Raw genomic sequence first — 13,282 nt, 5'->3', positions numbered from 1 at the left:
TCATGTTGTGGTGACCCCCAACCATAAAATTATGCAAGTGTTCTATCACAGAAATTAAACCCAAACTGACCAATGGTGTGAAGATCCATTGTTCATGATTGTATATAAATGGATTTTCTTTCTGGGGTTTCTCAGTTCAGTTCTGCCTCTTGTCCCACCATGCTGATCTCGCTCTATTCTGCTGCTCCAGACAGACGAATGCTCTATCTCCATCTACCTCCCAAGGTGTAGATGGTGCCCCCACCGCCGGCCAAGCTGCTTGCCCTGCCACAACTCCTGTGAAAGGGACATTCAACCCTCAAAGGGGTCTTTACCCCCATGTTGAGAACTACTGGTTTAAAGGATGCCGCCCGCCATTACAGCTGATTCTCAGAATCGGTAGCAACATGTGCACATGGCCTCGATCTGTTGAAACAGTCCCTCTCTGCCTTGTCAGACTGGGAGGGAGTGTTTAACTGGACCTGGTACAGCCCCCTCTCCTTTTCAATACTGTCCCTCTAACTTTCCCAGGCTTGGAGGAATAATGACACTATTATTATTATTATTATTATTATTATTATTATTATTATTATTATTATTATTATTATTATTATTATTATTATTATTATTATTATTATTATTATTATTATTATTATTATTATTATTAATTTTCAATGGGCTTTATTGCTAGTGACAGTAATAAATGCTGATACTTGACCCAGTAAGACTGACTGGAATGCTTGGAGGAATAATTTTCATTTACAGGTCCTGTGAAACCTAGACAGGTCCCAAAGGGCTTAAGTCTCTTCAGAAAGAGTATTCCATCTGGTTGGACCATAATTGAAAAAGCTCCTCTTCTAGTTGAAGTTACCCAAAGGCCAGGCACCAGCAGAAACAGTAATGCCAGTCCCTAGGTGGGACCTGGTGATCCCCTGGTTTTACAGCTCATCTCTAGGCAAGAGAGATCAGTTCCCCTGGAGAAAATGGTTGCTCTGGAGAGTGGACTCCATAGCATCATACTCTATTAAGGTCCCTCCTGTGAAGGGCTCTGGTGTCCCACCCTGGACTCCCCCCTTCTCCACCGTGATGTACAGTTCCTGACCTTTCTATCTCTTACAAAAAGCTCTCAGGCGTCATTCAAGTTCAGAGTCTTTTTATTTTCCTCTTCCTCTCCTCCACCAACGTTCACACTTCCCCTCTGTTCTCAACTGAACTAACTGTCCTTCCCCTGCCTCCTTCTCCCCCTCCCTTCTAATCGCCCACCCTTCCAGTCCCCTGCTCACTTCATTTCCTCTCCCGATTCATAGGCTTCTCCGTCGTCCACGATCTCAGCAGGTAAATTTCTCTCTTCCATGTACTTTCGTCTCCTTGGTCTGGCCCTTCCCTGGGTTGCATGAGCCTGGGTGTTCCATATACTTTTCCGCAGCTCACCTCCCCTTCCCTGAACTGACTGAGAATAATCACCTGCCACTGACCCTCTAAGGTAAGTGCTCTCTTTCTTACTTTTCTCCTTTCCCCGAGTTGTTCTGTCCCAACTTTCTGCTGCCGTCGTCTGCACAATTATCCCCCCTGTCTCTCAAGGATGGGACAGCCTTTAGTCCATCACAAGGACCTTCTCAGTCATGGCACCAAACTGTCTCCCCAGAAAGATTTATTTATCTCTTCTATTTCTGTCTTCCATCGGTGGGTGAAGCTTTGTTTGGCATTCCCTCAACAATCCCTAACCAATGTTTTGATTGGCGTTTTCTGTGTCTTTGTATGCATTCAGTTCTGTTTTTAATTGTTTTAATACTGTATAATGTGATTTTTATCAGCCATGTTTTAAATTGTTATCTGCCTTAGTGGACCTTGTGAGGGCAGAAAGGCAGGATATAAAGTTGTAAGTAAAATATAAATATAACTGAGCCAGGAACTGGCAGTGATGTGGCTGTCAGATTGTAGTCCGGACAGAGTTTAGGGGAATATTTTAAACTCTCTCAGGCAAGTTGAGCGGGAAGGGGAGTCAAAGACAGCTGGAGGAAACAAGTCTGAAGAAAGGCAAGCCAATGGAGACAATTCACCAACGTGGTGATAGCAAATGTTTGAATTGCACTGATCTAGACCCTATAGCAGTGAGGCAATTGCCATTCAAGGATCCTCAAGGTAAATAATTGATTGTGTCCAGCTCTGCTGATCCATACTGGCATATTTAGAATTATTTTGTTCAGACCAAAGATGTGGTAAGAAAGTAGGCTTGTTGTGAGGCTTTTTTTCTGGATTATCTTAAGTAGCTACTGAATTAACTTCTCCATGGAAATCAGATTGGGGCTGCCATTGTGCTAACAGTCACAAGTAGGTTGTTCTGATGGCTTGTGGCTATTGCTATACATTTTTTCAAATGAATATTACTTGCCACTATTGTTTGTGCTGATATTTGTTCTTCAGCATGATCTTGGCATAATGAGATTGATACTGTAAAACCTTCACACTTTCCCTCACTAGATTCATCTAGTTCTATTTGTTTATACCCCTCAACCTAGAGAGGTGGTGGGATGCAAAGATATATGTAGATGAGACTGTTAAGAATGTGCTAAAGGCATTCCATTCCCATGGTGATGGCTCCTTCACTCTCAATGAAGAAGGCAAGTCTTGGTGTAGGGAAATGATCTGTTGAGACATTACTCTGGTGGTCTGTTCTGCTCCTCTGGAGTTGGGGGACAGGGATCTTGGTAGCGGAAAATATTTGGAATGTACAGAGAGATGAGTCTGTGAAAAGCACTTTGATTGCATGGTGACTTTTCTGCCTGGGGTGAAGGCTGAGCTGGCAGATAAGCACCAATTTATTAGTTATAAATTCTCCAGTTTGAACAAATAGGGTCAAAATCAGAATGGTATTGGCTACTAAAGAGATAAAAATCTGCAATCAATTCTTCAGAAAAGCTGAGTTCATTTGAAAATCCAAAGACATGCTGAGTTCCTTTGAAAACCTTGGCCCAAAATATTGTTTTGAAAATTTGATATGGCTCTCTTGTTTATTTTAGGAGTACAACAATAAGGTTGACAGAAAAGCATTGTTAATAATTTTTTATCTACAGCACATCGATGAATTAAAGGTTATGTTCTCAAGGATTTTTCTAGACACCACTATTTTCAAAGTCAATCCTCACAAGCTGCACTTTATTTGTTTCAAGTTAATGAACTTTTTTCAGGATCCAAAGAAAATGCAGGCCAAAATGAAAGTTCAGATCTGTTTACAGGCACCCTGTATTGGGCTCAGCGGGAAAAGGAAGGTGAAAAGCTGAACAGAAATAGCTGGAAGATGAGGTGAAGTGTTACAAGAACATAGTTTTATTTTGAATAATTATTATGATAATATTGATACTATAAAAATAAAGAGTAGGAATGTCTTTACAGCAATGAGTATTTAGCAAATGGTAGATTCCCACATCAAAGAGATTAATGTTGGAAATGGGGCAACTCCACATGCTTAGCATATTTGGAGGGGGTGCTGCTGTTTTTGTCTTAGTCAAAGGCAAAGTGTTTTTTTTTTCTCTTGGTGCCTCTCATGGTGATAGAAATCTAACAGATATAAGAAAATACTTTATTCCAGTATTTAGATCTCAATGGGCAATTAGCTCTTCATCAAGTGGGGTTAAAGAACTTGGCTCACTTGCCCCATGAAGAAATGCTACCAGTTATCTAGATTTAAAGCAGTTTCAGCAACCATTAAATCCAGAGGCTCCAATACCAGAATTTGAAAACTTGGTAATCCAAGATAAGTCTCACTTGCAGGGCCAAATATACAAACTGTTATTAAGGTATGAGACGAAAATGGAACAGGTTAAGCCATGTATGATTAAATGGATGCAAAATATTGAGACAAATGTGACAATGGAACAATGGGAACTAGCATGGTCTAGAATACCTAAGTATACTAATAGTCAAATACTTAAAGAAAACTGGTATAAAATGTTTTACAGGTGGTATGTGACACCAAAAGTGATCGCCAAAATTGCTAAAAATTGTGATAACAAATGCTAGAAATGTGGTGATAAACTAGGTTCTTTTTTTCATATGTGGTGGAAATGTGAAAAAGTTTATAAGTTCTGGGCAAAAATACACACCATTGTGCAGAAAGTGTGGGGTCTTAGATTTCCTGTGAAAGCTGAATCTATGTTACTAAGTATGCCTCCACAGTGCCTCCCAGCTCATATCCAAAGTTTATTCTTCTATGCGAAGACAGCAGCAAGACTAGTACTTGCCAAGAAATGGAAAATGCAAGAACTACCTTCGATAGAAGACTGGTTGAACAAACTAGCGGACTCTGCTAAGATGGCCAAACTGACACTGATAGTTAATGGAAAAACAGAAGAGGCGTTTCAAGAACAATGGGGCCTTATCTGAATTACTTAAGAAAATAAACTAAAAGGGGACTGAAATGGGGAATTAAGTGTATCAAATGAAGAGCATAACCTATCTTTCTCTGTATTAACAATGTATACTATTCGTTCTGTTTTATCTTTAGCTTTGGGGGAAAAAATATGTATTAAAAAAATGCTACCAGTAGCTCTTCTAATTGCTAGCTCAGCTCTTCTTCTTCAGGTTTTCTTGAACCTTGGCTTTACTGGACAAACTATTTTTTCTCTCCCTAATCTGCTGCCCAGAATTGATATCAGGATAAAATTATATACGGACATATGCCAGCATGGTCCGATCCTTGCTGTTGTACAAAAGAAATCTACTTGCACCCTCTGGCCAAGCTGGTCCAGGACTTTGGGCTGGCTTGTCACTAATATGCACATTGCTCATTATTAGGGATGGAAACAAACAAGAAAAATCCAGTTCAGTTTGGGGTTCAGAGTGCTGAAGGATCATTCCAGTTGCTTGCCAGGCTATTTTCATGGCTTTCTGGAATTTGTGCATCCCTACTCAGCATACCAACTGGGTGACTAAATTATAGGTCACTAAAATTGTATTAGAAAAGGTTGTTTTCACAGTGCTTCCAAAGTCTTTACAAGTTTGGGACTTTCTCAGGTCCACAGGTAAACTATTCTGAAAGACAGAAGTGGTCACTGAAAAAGCTCAAGTGGGATATTCATTTATACTGGAAGTTACAATACATCTCTGTCTCTTTTTATCCACAGTTACAAAATACACCCAGTTATTACAGTTTAAGAAACTGGCAAGAGTTTTCTTTAATAAGGTAGGTCCAGATGGGTAGTCATGTTATTAGCATGCTACCAAATTAAACAGAAGTCTAGTGGGCCCCTAAAGACTAATAAAACTTATTCTAGCATTAGCTTTAGTGAATCAGAACTCACTTCATCTGCCTAATGGATGTACATGCAGTTGAAGAAATGAGCACTGACACATAAAATTATGCTGGAATAAATTCATTTAGTCATGGAATTCATACCAGAGCTTTCATACGACTTATTCCAGATCAAGGACTGGGAGAGCTCACTCCAAGTAGAGCTGAAGCATTTTACAATGTTCTGTTACAAACAAGCTATGAATTCATATCCAAGAAGTCATGCAGGAACAACTGAATTCAAGTCCCATAGGGACCAACAAGATTTTCAGATATTTGCTGAAGGGACTTTTGACTCTGGAAAGTTTAGATCATGAACACCTTGTTGGCCTTTATGGTGCAATTGGACTTGATGAACCTAGTTTTTCTACCTCCAACAAATACATCTGCCCTCTGAAAATACCCAAGAACAAGAAGCAGGCAATATCGGCACATTTCAGAGGGCAGTTACAGAAAGAGACTCTGAGTTCAGTCCAACACCTAAATAGAAAAGCAGGCCTGTTGAGTGCCCAAGCACCTCTGAGACAGCATGAATCTAAAGAGGCAAAAACTTGGACTGGACTCAAACTCACCTGCTGCAGTATTGCAGATGGTTTCTTGGAATGTCTTCTTCTCTTTCATAAACATACATAGAATTAAAAAAAAAACCCTAAGAAACTGAGGAGAAGCTAGAGTGCTAGATTCTGGGTTCCTTACATGAAGAATCTGAAGTGATTGGGCATCAAGCTCTATTCTTTTTGGTGGCCTGCAGATGGGTTTTGAGACAGACTGGATTTGTAAGACCCAAATGCAAGCTATATATGATCCATATTCATACATAACTACAATTAAATACTCTGTTACAAGACAAAAGAAATGCCTAATCAGCAGTGGATTGGAAAGTTAATATGGTCCAGGAATAAGCCATGACAAAAAAATAATCAAACAGATGGTCCTTGAGCAGCTAGAACAGAGAGCTGTGATTCTTGCGGGTTTCACAAGAATCAGACCAACCTTATTTCTTTTTCAAGAAAGCGATGACCATGCTGGATCAGGGGAATGCTGTGGACATAGTATATCTGGATTTCAGTGAAGCTTTTGATAGGGTTCCACGTGATATTCCTGTTGACAAGTTGGTAAAATACGGTATGGATCCTAATTCTGTCAGGTAGAACGATAACTGGTTGACAAATCATACCCAAAGGGTACTTGTAAATGGTTCAGCTGTGAAGGTTCAAGGCAGCTTACAGTGGATGAGTGATAGGGTTGTGACTGTCCTGCATAGTGCAGGGGGTTGAGCTAGATGACCCAGGAGGTACCTTCCAACTCTATGATTCTATGATTCTATTCTATGCTGCACAGCTAAGGCAGGAGTGCCAGCAATGGCCACCAATTGACAGTGGTGTAGAAGACAGCAATGGATGAACTGACACCTATAATTGCTGCTGAAACCTTTGTTCCAAGCATTCTGTCCAAAACTCTAGCCCACTAGGAACCTCCATGATAAGTTAAATGGACAGTCAAGCCCTCCGTTTGGTTGAGAATGTATTTATAGGCATTCCAAAAGTTTAGAAATCAATTAAAAATTATTTGTGGTCAGTCCAAAGCAGGATGAGAATACAGGAATGCTCCCTTGAGGAACATTCATCCCTGTATTTGTGTCTTACTAAGAAGCATAGTGCATTATGTGACCTCCCAAAAATAGCTGAGCAATGTACTTTCTATAACTACAAAGCTTGTGCATATATATCGATCATTTGGAGATTGATATAACAGTGTAGTTGTCTACAGTAAATCACTATCTTTTTAAACTTACCAAACTATTGGTGTAGCTCTAGATTAAAGAAAGGAACACAACCAAGATGCTTTGAAACAGTACAATGTACCTCAGAATTGACTTGGAATGCAGTTTGACAAGTGTGGCTTAAACAAACCTGAGTGTGTCCATAATTTTCAGATGATTTACTTGTCACAGTTGCTCTCAACATAAAAGCTGACAATCAGTCATTAGAACACAGTAAAAAAAAATTCCCAGGGTATTATGTATCATGTTTGGACAGTGAAAACTCTCTACTATTATTTATTCATGTTGCTATAAATTATTCTCATCAAAATGAACCCAAGTCACGTAAATGCTGCCTTGGAAAGTAATGGGCTAACCCTTTGGTTGCTCCTGCACCATTTATTTACCTTTTTAATCCATTTGCTCTCCTAAAATTGAAAGGCAAAGATTAAGAGGGTTGAGGTGTCTTAAATCAGTGTCCTGAAATTAAGCAACACGGGGCAGCATTCATTATGTCAGGGGTTGAAGTCACAGTCTGTAAATTGTTAGTGCACTAATATTATGTTGCAACTTGCCACTGGACGGTGAAGCCTAAGAGTTGACATAACAGCGCAGTGAGATAGCACCTTTTCTTAGACTTATGCATGCGGTACAATAAATGCCTGTATATTCGTTCAGAACTCCAGAAGTACCACTGATTTAATTTTAATTGTCCTCTCGATTGTTGCCATAAGACCAACCAAAGGGATAGCAATGTCAATCAGTTGTGCAAAAATAAACAGGAGTTTTGTGGCATTTGAAATATGCAGAATATCTCATTCCAACATATTCTTTTTGTCGAATAGAACCTGATTCTTTTGATTCCATGAGTGGATCCTCCTAGATACACCTCTTATGCAAGAGACATGAAAGTAACAAATAAATTGCAGGGTAATGGAAATGCTGGAAATACAAATTGGAATGTAACTATGTAAAATTCAAATGTAATCAATAAAAATATAAAGACCATTCACCAAGCATTTGCCAAGCTAATGAACGCTTAGAATGGGTGTGGAGTTCTAGGTTTTGTAAGATAGTTAATACCAACAGTGAAGCAGAAATCTCACCCCCCTTTGCCTCCAGAAGAACAATAGACAGATTGATAGGACTCACGCACACTCTCTCCTCCTACTTTACAAAGTCATTTAAGCTCTCAATAAAGCTATTTATTCTTTTATCAGCCAGTGCTTTACTCTTCCTTTGCAAATTTAAAGTCTGTCCACAGGGTTCTGGGCTTAGTGTGAATGTTCATGCAGCAAAATAAAAGCTAGTTAGTTTGATAGGCAAAGAGAAGAGGAAAAAACAGAAAATTGTAGTTTCCTGCAACATTTGGCACAACCACCTACTGGACAGACTTACCAAAGACTTACCCTCATTTGAGAATGAAAAGTCACCTGCTGGCCATGGAACTGTGGCATGCTGTTAGAGACCCCCAACAAGGATACGACCAGCAGGCAAGACAAAGGACTTGGGATTCTGGTAAAGAGACCAGATTGTCCCAGTTTTGGAGGGACATCTGGTGGTACCTGGCAAATTTTTCTTATGTTGAAATTTAAATACATATATATATATATATATATATATATATATATATATATATATATATATATATATATATATATATATATATATATATATATATATATATATGTAATATATATATATATTACAATACTATTTTTGCGTTCTATGTGTTCTATGAAACTTTTTGTTGCTCTATATAGACCAAATTTTTAATCAAGAACCCCCCCCCCCCCCGCCAATGGTGTCCCGCTTTACCAATGTTAAAATCTGGTCACCTTAGATTGTGATAATGAGAAGGGAAGCAGAGCTCTGATCAAAGGTTTGACTAACAGGTATATTTTGAGGGGCATTCAAAAGCAGACAGCAAGAGCTGTATCCTCTGAGGTGTTGTATTAATTCTCCTCTGAAAAGCCAGCTCTATTTACAAAACAGAGTGTTTATCATTAGCATGCCAGAGAAAAGTAATTTGCATGACCATCTAGGTCAGCCATGCATTCTAACTGAAACAAAGAAATATAATGTGTGGCAAAATTTGCTAATACAATAAATAACAATCTTGTCACAGTTTCTTTCTTCGATGAAAATATTTATTAGCAAAATTTGCTTGAAGAAAAAATCACTGAAAATGGTTCAGTATGTACCTTCTTCAGTTCAGTTCTGTAAATCTATTAATGAAATCTATTAATGAACAAATTCATAACAAAAGAGGAAATTTTACATGAGTATATAAAATAAGCAAAAAAGCTATTTAAACAATCTGTTATGAAAATACAAAGATAGCTAACAGATACCAAATTATACAATAGATGAAAACATATACTAGGTTATTACTGTAACATGAAGTTACATGATACTAAAAATGCAAAGAGAAATCTTCAATAGAGCAAAAATTCTTGAAAAACAATGTAAACTCACCAAAAACAGTTGTATATCACTTTCAAAACATTCAAAGGGTGGTTAACAGAGAACCTACAATTGGTTTCTAAGGAATAAAGTAAAAAATGACCATTAAAATCTATCAAGGACACATAAGGTATTCACCATCCACAAAATGTTGGTATTCTAACTGAACATCTCAGAAGCACAGCAAGGAAATCTCAGAACAGGATTTAATTGTGTTTATTGTAACAAGTTTACCAAAGACTTATGAAAATACAGTATCTCAAATTGAAGCAAAAGGCAAACTATCTCTCATTGAAGTAATCAACCAATTCGAGGCAAATAGGCATAACAGCTTGAAGACTGCAATGTTGAGCAAATGACTAGGAATATAAAAACAAAAGCAAGGCGATTTGTTATACTTCAAAAATGACTGCAATGTTTCTAAACAGAATCTTACCTTTCAAAACCAATAAGGAAAAATTTTATGCAGCTGCCTTTGAAAAAAATGCTATATATAAAGTTCATCCAGAAGTAAGACGTGAGCATGTACAAAACACATGTGTTCAGATAGGGACCTCTTTAAACCATAAATGAAGACTGGAAAAAGATTAAGTGTGGCTGATAGCAATCTGTGGTTCAAACTTCAGGGGCATTTCATGGGACAGGAAATACAAGAGTCATGTTTCATGAGTGGAAGTCCTTGGGCACAAGGGAATGGTTTTTATGAATCCAAGCCCATGTCTCTAACAGTTTTTCAAATACCCAGTTTAATACAATTGAGTACATGACATATAGAAGACTTGGTATTTTAAGCAGAATATGGATGGAAAGAACTATGGACAAATTGTCATTCCTGTAAGCAATGCAATATTCCCGCTAATCTTTTCCCATCCTTTGCCATAAAACCAATAGCAGAATACCCATTATCCATCACTAAGTTCAACAAATATTCAGATTGTCCAACTTAATTTGTTACTTCAATGAAATGTAATTCTACTTAAACAGCTGTCTGGATTCCTGCCATTCATTCTATGCACTATGCAGATTTTTGGAATATCCCCAGTTCTATTTGGATCAATAATGTTGACTTGCTTGTATATTTATAGAATTTTAGGCACTATTATTATAGTTTTGATTATCTATTGAATTCCCTTTCTATGGAAGAATGGCTGTCATGTTTTCATGTTTTCCACCCCTCTGGACAGCTTTATTGGAGTAAAATGTGATGTAGCATACTTCCTTTTAACCTTTTTGCTATTATTTTAGGTCTCCTTGCCTTTGGAGAGTAGGATAGAAGGAACGAAAGGGGAGTTTCTGTCTGTCCAGAACTCCACCAGGGATGCCTGAAGCAAAGCAGTTCTATCCATCATCTGCCTCTTGAGCACACTTGTGAGCAGGATGTGGCATCTCATACCAAAAAGGACTTCAAACAACAACAAAAAATCCCTTTAAAATGCCGTCTCCAAGATTATTCTACTTCTAATGAACACATCAGGATTTTTGGCTGAGACAAGGCATACAGATGTTGATTCAGCTCATCTCTGACCTCAGTTATATTTTATACATTTTTTTCTTTCATTCCTTCTCCCCTGCATAAAATTGTCATACTCAATAATAGTATAATTAAATTCTGTGTAGCACTTTATTGATTTGTGTTTATTTCTAACAATTGAGCTAAATATAAAGATAATTAGAACAATTTCAGATATACATAATTATAAAATAATCATAGAAAAACCTGCATGCTTACAAGATGTGCAAAAATATTCCAGAAGATTACAGCAACAGTAAATAGACAAGAAGGAAAAGTAGCACATCATTAAAATTAGTAATCTGTCAGAATACATTAAAATATCTTAAAATAAGCATAATTAACATTAACATTAAATCAGAGAGACTTACAGGTATTATAAGTAAAATTCATTTTATCTGCATTCTGCCCCATTCTTTCAAGTCTTGTTTGAATTCATGCATATGAAAATTACTTGAAGTGACAGCTACTTTTCTTAGTTTTAAAAAGTTTACAAAATAAGTACAAACTTGAGTACTTATTTTTCAGGTTGAGCCTTTTTCAGGTTGGGGACTGGGGGGGGGACAGGGAGGCCTGGGGACTGGGGGGGGGAGAGAGAGGCATGGGTGACAGTGGGAGGCGTGGGTGCAAATGCAAAGGGGGGGAGGCATGGGCGCAAACGCACAGGCGCGGCAGCTCCATGCCTGCGTGTTTGTGCCCGCCGGCGAGCGCAATACTGCAGGGAGCGGCGCTTGCCAGCGGGCGCAAACGCACAGGTATGCATTTGAGCCCACGCCTCCCCCCCCTCAAATACAAAGGATGATTCAGTGTTATGTAATGCCATATGCCTTGACCAAAATGATTCTCACCTTTTTATTTCTCATTAAGGCAAAATACCCACAAGCTAATGCTGCTGGGGGGGGGGGGGGAGGGTCCTCTAGCAAATTCATTTTAAATGTGTCTTTAACATACAACACTTTAAAAGCCAGGTTCCAAGTGCTGAAATGATAGAGAAAACCTGTAAGTGAAGGGTTAAGTATTCAATGAAGCTGAGAGCTTGAGTGACAGGCTGTCCCAGCACTTTGACTGACCAGCAACAGCTGTGAGATAAGTAATATTAGATCTGTATTGCTGAGGGAAGAGTTTAGTTCCAATTTTTATGGAAGCCAGCATAAAAAGTTCTATCTACACCTTAGCTGAGTAACAACTACTCTAAGGAGAAATTTTAGTCAGAGCTTTCCTGCACCAAAAATTTGCCCTGACTCACCACTCATTTGGTGCCAGGGCAAATTCCTGGTTCCGCTTGACATTGGTGCCAGGCTGCAGCTGTCCCACATCAGGCCCAACTCAGACCCTCAGTTGCCCCAGGGTAAGGGAATGTGGATATATCTGCATTTCCTTGTTTGCCTGGGGTAGCCTATTTCACACCTGGGGTGGCAACAGGGCCTATGTCAGATGACAGTAGTATGGTTTAAAAATATCTTTCATCAAATAACCCTCTTGGGCAACAAATGATAATCCAGCCTGATTGGGTAAATTGTCAGCTTGTTTGTCTAAAGGAAATTGAAAACCTAAGTAAACAACTGAAAATGGGAAAGGTGCCTGGCCCCAAAGGTTTCTGCCTGAATTATTCCTAAAACATCTAGAATGTTGAGCTTCCCCCCTTGCCACTCTCTTCACATTCACAGATACACTCAGAATCAAGTATGAATCATGGCCAAAGTAGTGCCAGTTTTTAAAAAGTCCCAGTAAGCTATTTCACAATGAGTCTGCTTTCCATTGTGGGTAAACTCTCTGCAAGACACTTACTAGACAAACTCAATGTCCTTACTACAGTGGTACTTTTTGAAAGATTCCAAAATGTTCCATATTCTTAAAGACTCTGTATTTGTATGGTTGGAAGCCCCAAATCTGTTGCTCAGGTACTACTCTACTTTGATATCTATGTGGAATTCTTCAAGTCTCTAATCATTCTACTTTTGTGTAAGATGAAATGGTAGGCTGAGGAGAAGCTTCTTATGTCTTTTATTAGACTGAAGTTTTCATACTACTGGTCCAGTAGCAAGTCCTCATACTACTGGTCTGCTAGCTGCTATGAGAATCCAGGAATATCAGACAAAGTGATGTGAAGAGGAATTACCCCTTCTGTAATGTTTTCATTGCATTCTTTTTCTCCATCCTGATATGTTTTAATTTATCATGTTATTACTGACACAATCTTAATTTTTCAAAGACAGTTCTCTGTTTCATTGAACTAGGAATGTACTTGAAAGAAAAATGTGTGCAGCCAAGGAGA

At 38.5% G+C, this 13,282-nt stretch overlaps 1 long non-coding RNA gene across 1 annotated transcript; it reads left to right on the top strand.

The window, feature by feature from the left end:
• The first annotated feature begins 1,227 nt into the window (after window positions 1-1,227).
• On the top strand, window positions 1,228-11,060 carry LOC143840661 (uncharacterized). Its single transcript, XR_013232290.1, has 4 exons — window positions 1,228-1,314; window positions 3,216-3,282; window positions 5,103-5,161; window positions 10,743-11,060. It is a non-coding gene; the product is annotated as an uncharacterized LOC143840661 (long non-coding RNA).
• The last annotated feature ends 2,222 nt before the right edge of the window (window positions 11,061-13,282 follow it).

The sequence above is a fragment of the Paroedura picta genome, chromosome 6, assembly GCF_049243985.1.
Source record: "Paroedura picta isolate Pp20150507F chromosome 6, Ppicta_v3.0, whole genome shotgun sequence".
In the NCBI taxonomy this organism is placed as follows: Eukaryota; Metazoa; Chordata; class Lepidosauria; order Squamata; family Gekkonidae; genus Paroedura; species Paroedura picta.
This window is presented reverse-complemented; position numbering and strand designations above follow the sequence as displayed.